Source organism: Oncorhynchus tshawytscha, linkage group LG01 (assembly GCF_018296145.1).
Source record: "Oncorhynchus tshawytscha isolate Ot180627B linkage group LG01, Otsh_v2.0, whole genome shotgun sequence".
In the NCBI taxonomy this organism is placed as follows: domain Eukaryota; kingdom Metazoa; phylum Chordata; class Actinopteri; order Salmoniformes; family Salmonidae; genus Oncorhynchus; species Oncorhynchus tshawytscha.
In genome coordinates, this window is record NC_056429.1 from 45,263,067 (window position 1) to 45,275,110 (window position 12,044).

Consider the following 12,044-nt stretch of genomic DNA (forward strand, 5'->3'; position numbering starts at 1 on the left):
TTTTGTTACGATTGTTTTTGTCGATAGAGCACTTCTTTAAAAGGTGGACTGGGACTGTTGTTCCTCACATCACACTGGCCATGAGAGCAGTAGTACTTGCACTGACTCTAGCCCTTGTGGGTAAGTACAGTTTTTCTGTCTTATTCTAGTGCAGATATTATAACTAACTTCATGTAAATATAACTAAGTTATGTAAATATTGAAATGTACAATTCTGTATCTATGACATTTTTTGAAAAACATTCAGTAACATATTGTGACAATAATTTTTGTTTTATCTTGTAGCGAGTCAATCTGTTAACTTTGGTAAGTACATATTATTTTTATGGATTTTTACTTATGTTTATTAGGTAGTTTCACTTCTGCATTTTTTCTAGTTGAATAAATTAAGTAAAACCAGTTCTCAGATCACAAGATCATCAAATATGTTTTGATTGTTATTACAGCCCCTGATTTTGCTGCCAGTAAGACCTATGTGTACAAGTATGAGGCACTGCTCCTGGGTGGTCTGCCTGAGGAGGGTCTGGCTAGAGCTGGAGTAAAAGTAATCAGCAAAGTTCATATCAGTGCAGTTGCAGAGAATACCTACTTGCTGAAGGTATTTATTATACATGAAGTTCCCACACAAACAATATCCTAATGTGATGTCCATTACATTGACTAATACATCAATTGATATCTTCTTGTAGCTTGTGAACCCTGAGATCTTTGAGTACAGTGGTGTGTGGCCCAACGATCCTTTCGTCCCAGCTGCAAAACTCACTTCAGCCCTGGCTGCTCAGTTCTCGATTCCCATCAAGTTTGAGTATGCCAAGGGTGTTGTGGGTAAGGTATTTGCCCCCACTGCTGTCTCTGAAACAGTGCTGAATGTCCATAGAGGTATCCTGAACATTCTTCAGCTCAACATCAAGAAGACACAAAACGTCTATGAGTTGCAGGAGGTAAAACTTGTATATGTTCATATATAGATGCAAAACATGTTTCAGTAAGCAATGTTTGAGTTCCTCACTCATGCTCTCTTTTGTGTTAGGCTGGAGCTCAGGGAGTGTGCAAGACCCACTATGTGATCAGGGAAGATGCCAAGGCAGAGCGCATCCATTTGACCAAGAGCAAAGATCTCAATAACTGCCAGCAGAGAATCATGAAGGACTTTGGTCTGGCTTACACAGAGAAGTGTGTAGAGTGCCGGCAGGTATGAGCATAAGTATCTATTTTGGGGGTTGGAAAAACATAACCAGAAACACTTCACATGACAATACAACTCTGTGTTTTGTCTAAACAGAGAGGGGAGGCCCTGATGGGAGCTGCCACTTACAACTACCTCATGAAGCCCGCTGACAATGGTGCTCTGATCTTGGAGGCCACTGTTACTGAGCTCCATCAGTTCACACCATTCAATGAGATGTCAGGAGCTGCCCAAATGGAAGCAAAGTATGTTGACTGATTTGTGGTATAAAAGGAAAACATTTTCATTTTATTAAGCTTATAGGTTTAACAGTTTCCCATGAACTACCTTTCACAGACAAATGTTGACTTTCGTTGAGATCAAGAAGGCTCCAATTATTGTCCCTGATGATAACTATGTTCAACGTGGATCCATCCGGTATGAGTTTGCCACTGAGATTCTCCAGATGCCCATTCAGCTCCTTAAGATCAGCAACGCACGTGCTCAGGTACAGTGACTCAATGACTCTATCTATTATTTGATACATAAGCCTGACAATATGTAAAGCCACAGATAACAAAGGTTTAATACAAACACTTCATTATAATTGTTTAGGCTGTGAAGATCCTGAATCATCTGGTCACATACAACACGGCACAGGTCCATGAAGATGCTCCTCTTAAGTTTATGCAGTTTATTCAGCTCCTGCGCATGGCAAGCTCTGAGACTATTAATGCCATCTGGGCTGAGTTCAAGGCCAAACCAGCTTACAGGTAATTTTTTTTCTTGCTCAATTGCTCAAACAAAGACACAATGACAGAAAACCTTTTTTTTTCAGACACTGGATCCTGGATGCTGTCCCCTCCATCGGAAGATCAGTGGCTGTGAGATTCATCAAGGAGAAGTTTTTGGCTGGTGACATCACTATTTTTGAGGCTGCCCAGGCTCTGGTTGCCGCTGTGCATATGGTGGCTGCTGATCTGGAGACTGTCAAGCTTGTTGAAGTAAGTAAACCTTTAAATGATGTTTAAGCATTCTTATAGATTTCCTCATTAAGATGACTAAAAATTGTAGCATGAGGTGGTCTAGTGGTTAACACCACTACCGTCAACACCTTTTCACACCCTCTAAAGCCCTAGCCCCACCCATCTCTTTAAGGATTCACATGTGAGACCATGAGCTAAACAGAGTGAGTAAGATAGTGTAGTAAACAACCAAAGATTTCAAGACTAAAAGTGGTGAAAGTAGTAGCCTAAAATAGGGAAAACTCCAGTTAAAAATGCACTTTATCTAGTCCTTGGCCTATATCCTAATCTGACTTTGAAAGTGTCCAGATAAAAATATTTTATAATTATTTTATAATTATACATTATGTTTACCCAGACACTTGTCCAAAACTGATGGGTCATGTGAAATAAATTATATAACCACCCCCAACCACTTGTAGCTAAGTGGATGGTTACTATTGTCTGGACATGTACACATGTTCATGTAATACAATCGATGGCCGTAATCAGCAATTACAAGTGGCTTTCTGAGATACAAATAATATTACTACAAAGATCATACACGTGCCGTTAGCTAGCAAGCCAGCAAGCTAACATTTGCTAGCTAGCTAACAGTACGCTTGAACTTGCAATGAAAATGACTTTCTGACTAAATTTGAAACTTGTAATATCTGAGAATGTAGCTACACTCTTACCAGCATACATGGATGAACACTTCATGGCAGTGTGTCTTTTCTGTTTGTTTTGTAGCAAGCTACAGCTTGTTGGGCCCGTTGTTGTGTCAAGTCACTTCGGTTCACACTGACTGTGTGAAAGAAAGTAGTCCATCACAACTTTTTCCCACTAATCTTTGTCGATAGCACCTAATAAATTCTGGGCAACAATGTTGTTGAGCGCAGTAGCAACACATTTGCAGATCTCCATGGCTAGCATTATATCTTTCAAAAAAGCCACTGTAGCAAGGATTATTGACATATACCGAGCAGCTCATGTTATAGACAGAAGCGTGCTACATAGCAGACCAACACAAACTCATCTCTCGGCATGTCCAGCCCATTCATTAGCCCATTCATTATCTCAGCCAATCATGGCTAGCGGGAAGGTATTTTTCCATGGCTAAACCAACTAGGCTCCTAATTTAACAATTGTATTCATATTTACAGATGGCATACAAGTTTGTTATGAAGGCACATGACAGTTCACATGTTCCAGGAGGCATTTCTGAAAGAATAAACTGCAAATGCATCTCCTGTGAAGTAGTGATGTGCGACATATGCCTAGCTTTTTGAAGCTGGTTACATATGTGCTCGCAACCGTCCAGTTGCGAATCCTGGACCCACTTTACTCCTTCTACACTGTCCTATCTCTTCAATATTTTGTAAGAAATTATATAAAGATGACTCAAAACAATACCTTTTTCACCACCAGAGCCTGGCTTTCAACCACAAGATTCAGACACACCCAGTTCTACGTGAGATCGCCATGCTTGGTTATGGTACCATGGTTTCCAAATACTGTGTTCAATATCCCAACTGCCCCGCTGAACTTGTGAAGGTAAACTGGATGTATTTTCCTATAATCATTTACATTTGAGTCACTTAACAGATAGATGCTCTTACGATAGATAGGTGAGATAACAACATATCACAATCGTATCAAGTATTTTTTCCCTCAAAAAAGGTTTATCAGCAAAGTCAGTGCTATTGAGATACTCTTCAAAGAGGTAGATGTCATCTCATGTATATGATGATCTACTGATTGAGGTTATTCAAACATATCTACTGTACATGTCTTCCCACAGCCCATCCACGAACTTGCTGTTCAGGCTGTTGCTAATAGCAAATTTGAGGAACTCTCCATGGTTCTTAAAGCTCTGGGTAATGCTGGCCATCCTGCTAGCATTAAACCAATCACAAAGCTCCTGCCCGTGTTTGGAACTGCAGCTGCTGCTCTGCCCCTGAGAGTCCAGGCTGATGCAGTCTTGGCCCTGAGGAACATTGCTAAGAGGGAGCCTAGAATGGTGAGTACAGTCCCTCCATTAAATTTCAAATGACAACATCATCATTCTCATTGGCGAAGTCCATTCAAATCTCTGCATTATTGTTGTGAAATAGGTCCAGGAAGTTGCTGTGCAGTTGTTCATGGACAAGGCTCTCCACCCAGAGCTCCGCATGCTTGCCTGCATTGTTCTGTTTGAGACAAAGCCCCCAATGGGCCTGGTGATTATTTTAGCTAGCATTCTGAAAACAGAGAAAAATCTGCAGGTGGCTAGCTTCACCTACTCTCACATGAAGTCCCTGACCAGGAGCACCGCCCCTGACTTTGCCTCAGTGTAAGAGCACTCTTTCACCTTTACATGTCATTACATCTCTCTCAATATCTATGGAATCAGATTTAATAACATAGTTGCTATTCCTTCATTTTAGTGCTGCTGCCTGCAATGTTGCTGTCAAGATGCTCAGCACCAAATTTAGAAGATTGAGCTGCCACTTCAGTCAAGCCATCCACCTGGATGCCTATTCCAGTAAGGTCCTCCTCTTATCTTCCTTGGCTTGCAACGACTGGCCCATTAGCATCATTCACTAAACATCAACAAAGTCAATCATTAAACAGTCATTTTTCCCCATTTTAAAGATTCCCTGAGGATTGGTGCTGCTGCCAGTGCTTTCTTCATCAACGATGCTGCCACCCTTTTCCCCAGAACTGTCGTGGCCAAAGCTCGCACCTACTTTGCTGGAGCAGCTGCTGATGTTCTTGAGGTAAAGGCGTTTTTTCAAAGTTCCTTGAAATGATAATGATTGAGAACATTTAAAACACTTTTTAACTGTCCAAGCTTAATGTTTTCCCCTTAGGTTGGAGTGAGAACTGAGGGAATCCAGGAGGCTCTTCTGAAATTACCCCCAGCTCCTGAAAATGCTGACAGGATCACCAAGATGAGGCGTGTCATTAAGGCTGTAAGTATCAACGATCACTACGTTACACATTTATCTTAAATTGCTTCAATCCCCGTGGATTTTTAAAATTAAATTGATCAATCAGGTTTGCTTTACTCATCTATCCACAGCTGTCTGACTGGAGGTCCCTAGACACAAGAAAGCCCCTAGCCTCCATATATGTGAAGTTCTTTGGACAGGAAATTGCCTTTGCCAACATCGACAAGTCCATCATCGATCAGGCACTTCAGGTACAACAGATGATATAACTTAATAGTCTCCAAAAGTATTCATAAAACATTCACAGTTGAGGGACAAAACAGCTAAACCTAATAATATCCCACAGCTTGCCAACAGTCCTTCTGCACACGCTTTGGGAAAAAATGCCTTGAAGGCACTGTTGGCTGGAGCAACTTTCCAGTATGTTAAGCCCCTGCTGGCTGCAGAGGTGCGCCGCATCTTCCCCACCGCTGTTGGTTTGCCCATGGAGCTCAGTTACTACACCGCTGCTGTCGCTAAAGCATACGTCAAAGGTAACTATATCATAATAGTTCTTGCTTAGTAATTAGTAGTTCTTCGCTAGATCTCTGATCTCCCATATGAATGTGCTTTTATCTTTATGTTCATAGTCCGTGCCACTCTGACACCTGCTCTGCCTGAAACCTTCCATGCTGCCCAGCTATTGAAAACAAACATTGAGCTACACGCCGAAGTTAGACCAAGGTAGGTATAAGACCAATATTTTCTGATGATACCACAAATCTTGGTAAATTTAACAAATGTCTCCTCTTCCTGTAGCATTGTCATGCATACATTTGCTGTGATGGGAGTGAACACTGCATTCATCCAGGCTGCTATTATGGCAAGAGCTAAGGTCCGCACAATTGTCCCTGCAAAATTTGCAGCACAGCTTGACATCGCTAATGGCAACTTCAAGTTTGAAGCGCTCCCTGTTTCCCCTCCTGAGCATATTGCTGTCGCACAGTAAGGGCAATCTTTTTCTTGGTCAGAAAAGAGGATGTAATAGCTGTTTATATTAAGTTCATATTTTTTTAACACGGCTGCCACACTACAGATTTCTTGAGATCTATGTTCCTTCAAACAGCATTGAGACCTTTGCTGTGGCAAGAAATGTGGAGGATGTCCCAGCCGAGAGAATAACTCCCTTGATTCCTGCCCAAGGAGTAGCAAGAAGCGCACAGCAGTCCAGGGATAAGTTCACATCTATGATTGCAGCCTCTGCTGCCTCTTTTGCTGGAAGTTTGGTGAGTTTGTATGAAATACTTGTTCAAAACTAAATCCACATAAGCATTGCAAATCAGAAATTATTAACCACAGACCCCAGATATTTGATACATTTTGTGAATTTATATCATTTTTTCAGTCAAGATCTTCTGAGATCATCTCTTCTGATTTGCCATCCAACTTCAAGCCCATCATTAAGGCAATTGTAGTCAATCTTGAGGAGACAATCTGTGTCGAAAGGCTTGGAGTCAAAGCATGCTTTGAATTTGCCTCAGAGAGTGCTGCCTTCATCAGAAACACTCTTTTCTACAACATGATTGGAAAGCATTCAGTCCTTATTTCTGTGAAACCATGTAAGCATTCATTTGGTAATAAGCCAAGTTCAGCATATACATGCAACAATTTGTTTAGCTATTTATAATGCATTCCATTTTTAGCAGCATCTGAACCCGCCATTGAGAGGCTGGAGTTTGAAGTGCAAGTTGGACCCAAGGCTGCAGAAAAGATTATCAAAGTCATCACCATGAACGAAGAGGAGGAAGCTCCCGAGGGAAAAACTGTACTGTTGAAGCTCAAGAAAATTCTGGTGCCTGATCTGAAGAACGGCACCAGAGATTCCTCTAGTTCCAGCAGCTCTAGTTCTAGTAGTTCCCGCCCTAGATCCAAGAAATCAGAGAGCAGCAGCTCTTCCAGCTCCTCCAGCTCCCGCATCTCCGAGGTAAGGCTACTGTTTCTCACAAAACTCTTTGAGTCAGATATTTATGGAGTTGACAAACAAGGCACAGACCTGTTGCAAACATACATAGATGTTAAAAATGTGAAGAGAATTTATTGAATGTAATTGGTATTTTTACCCAAATAGCCTGACGGCCCCGACCAGCCTTACGACCGCAAATTCAAAAAGAATCACAAGGTACAATATTTTTGGAATTTTCATCTACGGTATGGTTGACAAAAATAAATGTTTGTATAAAAGTTTTTCCATAAATACCCTGGGTTTTGCTGTTTGTTTGCAGTACTCTCAAGCCACCTCTAATGTCATCTCCAGAAGCAAGAGCAGTGCCTCTAGCTTCCATGCCATCTACAAGCAGGTGACACTTCACCATCATAACTTGAGTCCAGATTATCATCTCTTTCATTGTGTGCCATTGGGAAAGAGCGCAGAGTTGAATTCAGATTTAAAATGTGTTTCTCTTCTCAGGACAAATTCCTTGGCAATAAACTTGCCCCTAAGGTGATCATCCTCTTCCGTTTAGTGAGAGCTGACAATAAGATAGAGGGATACCAGGTTACTGCTTACTTGAACAAAGCTACTTTCAGACTGCAGATCATTATGGCTGCCCTTGATGAGAACGACAACTGGAAACTGTGTGCTGATGGTGTTCTGCTCAGCAAACACAAAGTCACTGTAAGATCAAATATCTTGTAAATGGTGCTACAATATAAGTTTTCTGATCGTTTTTTTAATGTTTAGGTTGTACCATGGGTAGCAATAACATCTAAGGTATACTAAAAAAATGTACACTTTATTTTGTTCTCCTAATTAGGCCAAGATTGCTTGGGGTGCAGAGTGCAAGGATTATAACACCTTCATCACTGCTGAGACTGGTCTTGTTGGTCCAAGCCCTGCAGTTCGTCTGAGGTTGTCTTGGGACAGACTCCCCAAGGTTCCCAAGGCTGTTTGGCGCTATGTTAGGATGTATGGTTACTCATTTGTTATTTACTAGTGATAGCTGAATAATGATACAGAACAAATCAAGAACAACTTCTGATTTGTGTAACCTTATCTCTTCTAGCGTGTCTGAATTCATCCCTGGGTACATCCCATATTACCTGGCTGACTTGGTTCCAATGCAAAAAGACAAAAATAGTGAGAAACAGATTCAATGCACTGTGGTTGCAACATCTGAAAGGACCCTGGATGTCATTCTGAATACACCCAAGGTGAGGAACATTGTTTTTCGCACAATAGCATTTTCTGCTGTTTTATTTCTCCAGACTTCTCTTCTTGGTTGAATGTTTCTGATGAGGATGTGTGTATCTAAATCACAGATGACACTGTATAAACTGGGTGTGAACCTCCCCTGTTCTCTGCCCATTGAGTCTATGACTGATCTTTCTCCCTTTGATGACAACATTGTTAACAAAATCCACTACTTGTTTTCTGAAGTCAACGCAGGTAAGCAGAAACAATAAAAAACACAAAAAAAAAACAATGTCACAGTACAACGTTGAAAAAGGCAAGGAAGGTATAAATTAACACTGTTGTTTTCCAGTTAAATGTAGCATGGTCAGAGACACATTGACAACATTTAACAACAGGAAGTACAAGATCAAGATGCCTCTCTCCTGCTACCAAGTTTTGGCTCAGGATTGCACCATAGAGCTCAAATTCATGGTTCTGCTGAAGAAGGATCACACATCTGAACAAAACCACATCAATGTGAAAATCTCTGACATGTGAGTATTGTTTTTGAAAACAATTGCTTTTGACACAAATATATTTCTTAGTTCCATCAATAACAATGTATGAAATATTATCTTTGACACTTCCAGTGATGTTGACCTGTACCCTGAGGACAATGATGTGATAGTGAAGGTCAATGGAATGGAAATTTCCAAAGACAACCTCCCATACATTGACCCCTCAGGTTTCTCATGCTCCTTCAACCTTATTTATCAACATCACAATAACTAGAATAATCTAATGTACTGCAGTAATAAGATCAAAGAAAATGGCCTCATCCATAAACTACAACATTGTTTATTTTCTTGCCTAAGGTTCTATCAAGATCAAACAAAAGGGTGAAGGTGTGTCTCTCTATGCCCCAAGCCATGGTCTCCAAAAAGTCTACTTTGATAGGAACTCATGGAAGGTGATTGGAATCTTATGTCATGATATCAATAATACTGTATCATTAAATGTATGAATAGCGTATTACTTGTTTAAAGGGTACTAATACATAAGCTACAGTTGTTCTAAGTTGTTGTGTGATTTTGGCACTCAGATTAAAGTTGTGGACTGGATGAAGGGACAGACCTGTGGACTCTGTGGAAAGGCTGATGGCGAAGACAGACAGGAGTACCGTACACCCAGTGGCCGCCTGACCAAGAGCTCAGTCAGCTTTGCCCATTCCTGGGTGCTTCCTTCTGATAGCTGCCGTGATGCGTCTGGTAAGTCTTAGCCTAACGCTTATGCTGCATTACAAATGTCAGTTCATTTAGTTAACATATTATTACTGTACCTCTCTATGTCAGAATGTCTCATGAAGCTCGAGTCTGTGAAGCTGGAGAAGCAGGTGATGGTTGATGACAGGGAGTCCAAATGCTACTCTGTTGAGCCTGTGCTGCGCTGTCTGCCTGGATGCCTCCCAGTGAGGACCACCCCATCACCATCGGTTTCCACTGCCTGCCTGTCGGTGAGTCTATAATGGACAACTGTTTTACTGAAGACACCATACTGTTCTGATGTATCCAATAAATACTGATCTGCAGTTCCTAATTTCTTACTTTCTTTCCTATTACAGATTCCAACCTGAACCGCTCTGAAGGTCTGAGCAGCATCTATGAGAAGAGTGTGGACCTGATGGAGAAGGCAGAAGCCCATGTGGCCTGTCGCTGCTCTGAGCAGTGCATGTAGTGCTGTGGTGGAGCAGACACTGTAATTTTTATATCAGAAAATATGTAATTTCACATCACTGAGATGAAACCTACAACATTATTGACCACTCAAATTGTAATAAATCCAATTGTGCATTCAAAGATGGTCTCTGATACATTTTTCATTTGCAAAAAGAGCCCTCTAATAAGATACATTTAATGGCCATCACTTTTCATGGTGAATTATGAAATAAAAAAAACGATTTAAAAAAAATATGTCAGTGCCAAAAACACCTTCAGCTTGACAGAGGAGTTATATTGTAAACACATCCAACTTGCTATGACTGTTCAGTATACCATTTCCATTGCACTGCATCTACAACAAATACAATAGCTTAGACCAATATTGTTTTGTTGTCATCACAATCAATTGAAGGGAAAGACAGTTTGTCAATTTCATAAATCAATGTAAAGACCTATATCTCTTTTCACATTTGGTGTTGATGTATCAGCAACATTTCACTGAATGTACATTCTAAAATGATATCCAATATTTAAGGAAAAAACTATGTTGACTATGAAAACAAATACATTACGTTGTCTGACATTCACATGTAAAAAAACGACTTTAACAAAAGGTAATACAATAAAAATACTTTTGACATGAAATCTATACAAATGACATCTACGAACAAAAATATTACCTTTAAAACCACACTAATTTGTCCCTATGTCACTCAGCAGTCAAAATATTATGGCTCTATCAAAACAGTCAGGGGCCTTGTCCGTCCTAAAAACACTTGGCCTTGCCCCCATGGCAATCCAACTCGATGGATTCTCCATTCACCGAGCGGACAGGACATTGGATTCAGGAAAATTGACAGGAGGAGGTGTATGCCTTTTCATCAACAGTAAATGGTGTCCTAACTCTAGCGCAATGGAAGTCTCTACCCATTGCTCACCCGTCTTGATTTCTTCCCCCTCTTCCCAGCATAATGCGCTAGTCGATTCAGGTGCAGCTGGGAACTTTATGGATCGCGGACTCGCCTTCAAGCTGGGTGTTCCGCTCGTGCTGATAGATTCTCCCTTCCCCGTGCACTCCCTAGACAGCCGGCCGTTAGGGTCAGGGTTGATCAGGGAGGCCACAGTTCCACTGGACATGGTGACGCAGGGGAATCATAGGGAGCGAATTAGTCTGTTCATTATCGATCCGCCTGCATTTCCAGTGGTGCTGTGGATTCCCTGGCTGGCTAGTCACAATCTTAAGATTTCGTGGACACAGGGGGTTCTCCAGGGGTGGCCAGAGGAGTGTTCTGGAAGGTGTCTGGGAGATTCCATCGGTGCGACGTCGGTGGAGAGTCCAGACCAGGGTTCCACGGTGAGCATCCCCCCTGAATATTCCGATTTGGCAATCGCTTTCAGTAAGAAGAGAGCGACTAAATTACCACCTCATCGACAGGGGGATTGTGTGATAAATCATTTCACATCTCAGGAGCGCGTATAGTCTGGTGCGTATTCGGGATGGAGACGAGTGGAAAACCGTGTTTAGTATCACATCGGGCCACTATGGGTACCTCGTCATGCCGTTTGGGTTAAAGAATGTTACAGCCGTCTTTCAATCCTTTGTAGACAAGATTCTCAGGGACCTATACGGGCAGGGCGTGGTTGTCTATATCGATGATATTCCGATCTATTCCGCCACCCGCGCTGCTTATGTGTCTCTCGTACGCAAGGTGCTTGGTAGCCTGCTGGAGCATGACCTATACGTCAAGGCTGAGAAGTGTGTGTTCTCCAAACGAGCCGTCTCCTTCCTGGGTTATCGCATTTCCACCTTGGGGGTGGTGATGGAGTGTGACCGCATTAAGGCTGTGCGTAATTGGCCGACTTCTACCACGGTGAAGGAGGTTTGCCAATTACTACCAGAGGTTTATCCGGGGTTTTGGCCAGGTAGCGGCCCCCATTACCTCACTGCTGAAGGGGGGGCTGGTGCGTTTGCGGTGGTCGGCAGAGGCGGACAGAGCCTTCAATAGGTTGAAGGCGCTGTTCACGGATGCACCAGTGTTGACGCACCTGGACCCCTCTCTAGCATTCATA

General features: G+C 41.9%; 1 pseudogene; it reads left to right on the forward strand.

Moving 5' to 3' along the window:
* The first annotated feature begins 80 nt into the window (after positions 1–80).
* On the forward strand, positions 81–10,071 carry LOC121846516 (annotated as a pseudogene).
* Positions 10,072–12,044: the final 1,973 nt, after the last annotated feature.